Here is a 6,248-nt window from a genome sequence, read left to right as displayed (position 1 = left end):
CTTTATGTGCCATGATTTGCTGCAATAGCAATAGCATTTAAACTTATATATTGCTTCACAGTGCTTTACATCCCCCACTAAGTGGTTTACAGACAGTAAGCATATTGCCCCCGACAATCTGGGTCTTCATTTTACTGACCTTGGAAGGATGGAAGGCTGAGTCAACCTTGAGCCCACTGAGATTCGATCTGTCAAACTGCTGGCAGCTGATGCTCAAGAGAAGTAGCTTACAGTACTGCACTCTAACCACTGCGCTCTAACCACTGCACCACTCTTAAGACAGATCCCAGATGTGGCAAACCTAAGAGTATTTACTAAGAAGCACAATCCAACACAACAGAAGAGGTGAGGGTTGGGGAGAGAGAGCATTCGAGATGCAGTGGAAAATACGAAGTTAGCCCTGCATGTGGCTTAAAATCTACAGCATAATTTAAACAATCGAAACATTAGTTAGTAGAATTCACAGAGTAATTCATTAAAAAAAAAAAGATAGAATGGAGGAAGGATCTTGCACAAAGACCGAAAGGCAATGGGAATCTGGGAAAAATGATATAATGAATTACAATTACTTTCTTGTCCTCTGACCGAAACCCTTGGATGAGATCACATATTCTAGTTCAAAGTGGGCAGGAGTCACTCCATAATGTAGTGAAATCTGCCATTAACTATGGAAGCTTGCTGAAGGATGGGAGTTTCTAGGCTGATAGGCATTTAATCTCTCTCATGACAGGTTATCACATAAGGGCTATTGGGGTGGCAAAATGAAGAGAAATCCCAGTTAAATTCTTTGAGCTCCTGGAGAACATGCTAGATATTGGATTAAGATGTTTTATATTGTTTTATTGTATGTTCTGAGCTACCCCGAGTCTCCTCAGAGAGGGGCGGCATAAAAGTAATAATAATAATAATAATAATAATAATAATAATAATAATAATAATAATAATAATAATAGTAATAATAATATAAAGTGGTACCTCTACATATAACACCTCTACTTACAAACTTTTCTAGATAAGAACCAGGTGTTCAACATTTTTTTGCCTCTTCTCAATAACCATTTTGCACTTACAACACTGAGCCTCCGAAACTGTAACCAGAAATAGCAGGGTGAACCCTCCGTGGGGCCTCTCTAGGAATCTCCTGAGAGTAAACAGGGGCGGAAAAGGTGGAGAAGCCTCCATGGGGCCTCTCTAGGAATCTTCTGGGAGGAAACAGGGCCAGAAAAGGTGGGGAGAAGCCTCCGTGGGGCCTCTCTAGGAATCTCCTGGGAGGAAACAGGTCCAGAAAAGGTGGGGAGAAACCTCCGTGGGGCCTCTCTAGGAATCTCCTGGGAGGAAACAGGGCCAGAAAAGGTGGGGAGAAGCCTCTATGGGGCATCTCTAGGAATCTCCTGGGAGGAAACAGGGCCAGAAAAGGTGGGGAGAAGCTTCCGTGGGGCCTCTCTAGGAATCTCCTGGGAGGAAACAGGGGGGGGGGAAGGAGGAGAAACCTCCATGGGGCCTCTCTAGGAATCTCCTGGGAGGAAACAGGGCCTCCCCCCCTCTCTGTGGTTTCCCCAATCGCACACATTATTTGCTTTTACATTGATTCCTATGGAAAAAATTGCTTCTTCTTACAAACTTTTTTGCTTAAGAACCTAGTCACAGAACGAATCAAGTTCATAAGTAGAGGTACCACTGTACACTGAATACATTGTTGGTCCTTATTAGGTATGGAGCAGATACCAAGTCGCACACCAGAGAGTCCCCCAAAACATGCTGACAACAAGAAGCAAGCAGATACTGTAAAGATCATTTCCAGTTCTGGAAATGACCCACCCAGCTGATAATAATCTAGCTTGTTGTTGACTTTGGGACACAGCAGTGACCGAAAATCCAAGTATAGACACATTAGTCATGGGCAACAAGTAGACATCTCTCATGCCTCCATCAGTTGTTGAACAGGTGAGGGTAATGTGCTTTTGGCAATCCCACTGGTTGGAGATGGTTCTGCACAAACTGTTTCCATGTATAGTTTTCTTCTACAATTTCGTGCTGCAAAGTTACATTTTTGGAACATTGCAGTGTACAGTAATAAAATAAGAAAATAGAAAGATAAGTTTCTCTGTTCCTTGTTTTGTTCTAGGAGGAAGGCAAAGGTATTTCTCAACAAAACCTTCCAATTTTAACTTCACTGGAGACTTAACATTGATGATCAGGGATGGGCCTGATGTAGAGAGGAAAATCCTTAGAGTCTCATTGTGGATTAATTTCAAACTCTAAAAGGAGAAGCAATTTCTCACCAACACTTAGAATATAAGTATACAGTATGCGCATATGTTTGTTGATGTGTGTGCTTATGCATATATTCACTAGTAGACACTGGTAATTATTTGCTTTAATGTGAGGCACACGGCTATAGGTAGGTATTTAATTTCAAATCACTTCATACGAAGCGATTAAAGTAATCCTTGTCACAACCTTGACAATTAGGAATAATATTATCATCTCCTTTGTAGAGAAGGGATTCAGGATGAAAGACTAATGGCTTACTTTAAGACTGGTACCATGTGAATTTATGGCTGATATTTCCTAGTGATAATTCCTTGACGTCGGTTCCCACCACTCCCCAGGTCTCATGTTGGCTGACAGAGTACAAATTGAAGGTAGGACAGGAACTTAACCTCAATGTCATGGGAACTTAAGCTTACATGTGGAATTTAACATACAGCGTCTACTTCCATATCCTTCTCAAAACTAAATTTCATTCCTTTTTGTTTGTTTGTTTTCATTTTTGGCGATGGGCTGGATATAACAGGTCAGAAAGACTGTGGAAAGAGTGGGCAATGAACACTTTTCTTACTAACAATTTAAAAAAATACCCCTTCAAACTCCTCCCTCAATAAATCTCACAAATGTTTCAGGGAGTGTATGAATTTATGATGTATGGAAAGGTTTTTATAGCTGGGTTGAAAACAGGAAAAAGAATAGCTGTAAATAATATGAAAAACAAATAATTAGACATAAGTATAAGTTGAAGTACTGTATAAGTAAAAATAAGGATACAAATGATTAAGATTGTAACTAATATTTTGTTTTATTATTATTATTATTAATATTACATTGATAATTATGCTGTTGTTATAGACCGTGGAATTACAAAAAATATAAACTGTCGAAGATACAATTTCAGAGGGGGGAGGGTTAGGGATATATGTTGTAGTGTCCCAAGACAAACATGCTACAAATGTAACTACAAACTGAAACATACAATGTCTTGTTCTCTTTGTTTTTAATATGTATATACTTAATAAAATTTTTCTAAAAAAAAAAAAAAGAATTTGTATTGTGGTAATGTGCTATGTGAAATAAACTACATATGGTTCATGTCCAGATAAAATCAAGATTAGTTTTAGCTGGCTGGCTTTTAAACTCTTCTCCTTCTCCCTCTCCCCTCCCCTCCTATCCTCTCTTCTCCTCTTCTCTTCCCCTTCTGCGGTCTCCTGTTTCCCTGTCTCTCTCTTCTTTCTCCCCTTTCTTCCTCCCCCTCTCTCTTTTCCCTGCCACATTCTCCCATATTTTTTTCCTACAGTCTTTTGAGAGCAGCAGGCCAAAGTTCCAAATGCAGGCAGCTCTGCCCTTTCACATGTTCCCTTGTTTCCCTGGGAGTCAATGGAAGCTTTGTGTGTATTTTTCCAAATGCATTTTTGAGCCTGTAGCATTGCCACATTGAGAACATCCTTGGTTTCTTTTTATGACCCAGAACAGAGCATGTGTTGAAATGCGAAGCCCATAAATAGACAGATTCTGAATACACACACAAACACGAGAAGGATACAATACAAGTCAATATTAATTCATGCTGAGTAAAAAATTTCCATGAACATAACATCACCTCCCAGCCTTGCCTCGCAAGCCTTCTTATCAAAGCCAATGGGTTGTATGCATGTTTTCTTAGAAATGTCCCCAAAGATGAAAGGAAAACACATTTGGAAGAAAATATGGCTGGGATTGAACAGTTGTAGCCTTAAAGCCTTCAGTGCAGAGGCCAATCAAAAGAGATTCTAAAAAAATCCTAAGAAAACCAGAAGTTAAAATAGAACAATCCAGTAATTCATAGCCACTCAGTACAGAGTCTGACTGCACAGCCAAAAGCACGCCATGTTTACTTGAAAATCGCTCACAAATTCAGGAGTATCCATTTTGCCAAAACTGATTATAATTAGTGATGGGCGAACTGAACCCGCACAATTCAGGTCTGCACCGAATTTTGCGGTGTTCGGTATGCCGAACACGAACCCGAAATATTTCCAAACTTCGGGCAAAGTTCGGAGTCATGTTCAGTGTTCAGAGCTTTGACGTCACCGGCAGTTTACTAAGGATGCCAACGTGATCACTTCCTGGATTCCATGGAATCCAGAACGTGATCACCTTGGCGTCCTTAGCAACCTGCCGGTGACATCAAAGCTCCACCCCCGGAATCTCTTTGTGGGAGGGATTCACCAGCTCCTTCAAAGGGAGGTCTTCACATAAAAATAAACATTGTCATTTTTACGAAAAAGGACACCACAGCGGCGCTGCAAGCAAAGGGCGGTCCTTTCACGTAAAAATAAACATATTTATTTTAACATGAAAGGACCGCCCTTTGCTTGTAGTGCCGCTGCGTTGTCCTTTCACGTAAAAATAAACATTATCATTTTTACAAAAAAGGACACCACAGCAGCGCTGCAAGCAAAGGGCGGTCCTTTCACGTAAAAATAAACATGTTTATTTTTATGTGAAAGGACCGCCCTTTATTGCAGCGCTGCTGCTGCGTCCTTTCACGTAAAAATCCCTTTGAAGGAGCTGGGGAATCCCTCCCATGAAGAGATTCTGGAGATGGAGCTTTGACATCACCAGCAGGTTGCTAAGGACATCAAGATGATCACTTTCTGGATTCCATGGAATCCAGGAAGTGATCACCTTGGTGTCCTTAGCAACCTGCCGGTGATATCAAAGCTCCGCCCCTGGAATCTCTTCATGGGAGGGATTCCCCATTCGGGTTCCAGTTCGGGTTCGGTTCGGATTCAGCCGAATTTTGTGTAAAATTCGGCTGAACTTGCCAAACCCGAACACCGTTGGGTTCACCCATCACTAATTATAATCCTAGTTTGCTTTCCTAACTGAACATGGATTTCAACACACAAGACAGATATAAGATGCGTTTAGACACAAGAATAGTTTTATCCCGAATGCCATCACTCTGCTAAACAAATAATTCCCTCAACACTGCCAAACTATTTACTAAAATTTGCACTACTATTTATTTTATGTATTAGATTTTTATGCCGTCCTTCTCCTTAGACTCAAGGTGGCTTACAACATGTTAGCAATAGCACTTTTTAATAGAGCCAGGCTATTGCCCCCACAATCCGGGTCCTCATTTTACCCACCTCAGAAGGATGGAAGGCTGAATCAACCTTGAGCCAGTGATGAGATTTGAACCGCTGACCTACAGATCTACAGTCAGCTTCAGTGGCCTGCAGTACAGCACTCTACATGCTATGCCACCCTGGCTCTTTTACTACTATTACTACTAGTTTTTCCTTCCTATCACCCATCTCCTCCCACTTATGACTATGACTATAACTTGTTGCTTGTATCCTTAAGATTTTTATTAATATTATTTCCTCATCGTTTATTTGACCCCATGACAATCATTAAGTGTTGTATCTCATGATTCTTGACAAATGTATCCTTTTCTTTTATGTACACTGAGAGCATATGCACCAAACCAAATTCCTTGTGTGTCCAATCCCACTTGGCCAATAAAGAATTCTATTCTATTCTTTTCTATTCTTCAGTAAAGAATTCTAAATGTCTCTTTTCTTTTATGTACACTGAGAGCATATGCACCAGAGACAAATTCCTTGTGTGTCCAATCACACTTGGCCAATAAAGAATTCTATTCTATTCTGTTCTATGGTTAAATTGCTGGTTATGAAAATCTCCAGGGAAACGTATTGTCATGACCATCAGAAAAAATGGGAGAAAGACTACTGAAGGTAGAGGGCGCAGGGAGTTTTCGATTTACGATCACAATTGAGCCCAACATTTCTGTTGCTAAGTGAAACATTGGCTAAGGTGAATTTCTGCCTCATTTTACGACCTTTCTTGCAGTTGTTTAGTTAGCAACACGGTCGTTAAATGAACCTGGATTTCCTTATTGGCTTGCGACCTCAAAGAAGGTTGCAAAAGGGGATCACAAGATCATGAGAAACTGCAACAGC

This window comes from Erythrolamprus reginae, chromosome 3, assembly GCF_031021105.1.
Source record: "Erythrolamprus reginae isolate rEryReg1 chromosome 3, rEryReg1.hap1, whole genome shotgun sequence".
In the NCBI taxonomy this organism is placed as follows: domain Eukaryota; kingdom Metazoa; phylum Chordata; class Lepidosauria; order Squamata; family Dipsadidae; genus Erythrolamprus; species Erythrolamprus reginae.
This window is presented reverse-complemented; position numbering follows the sequence as displayed.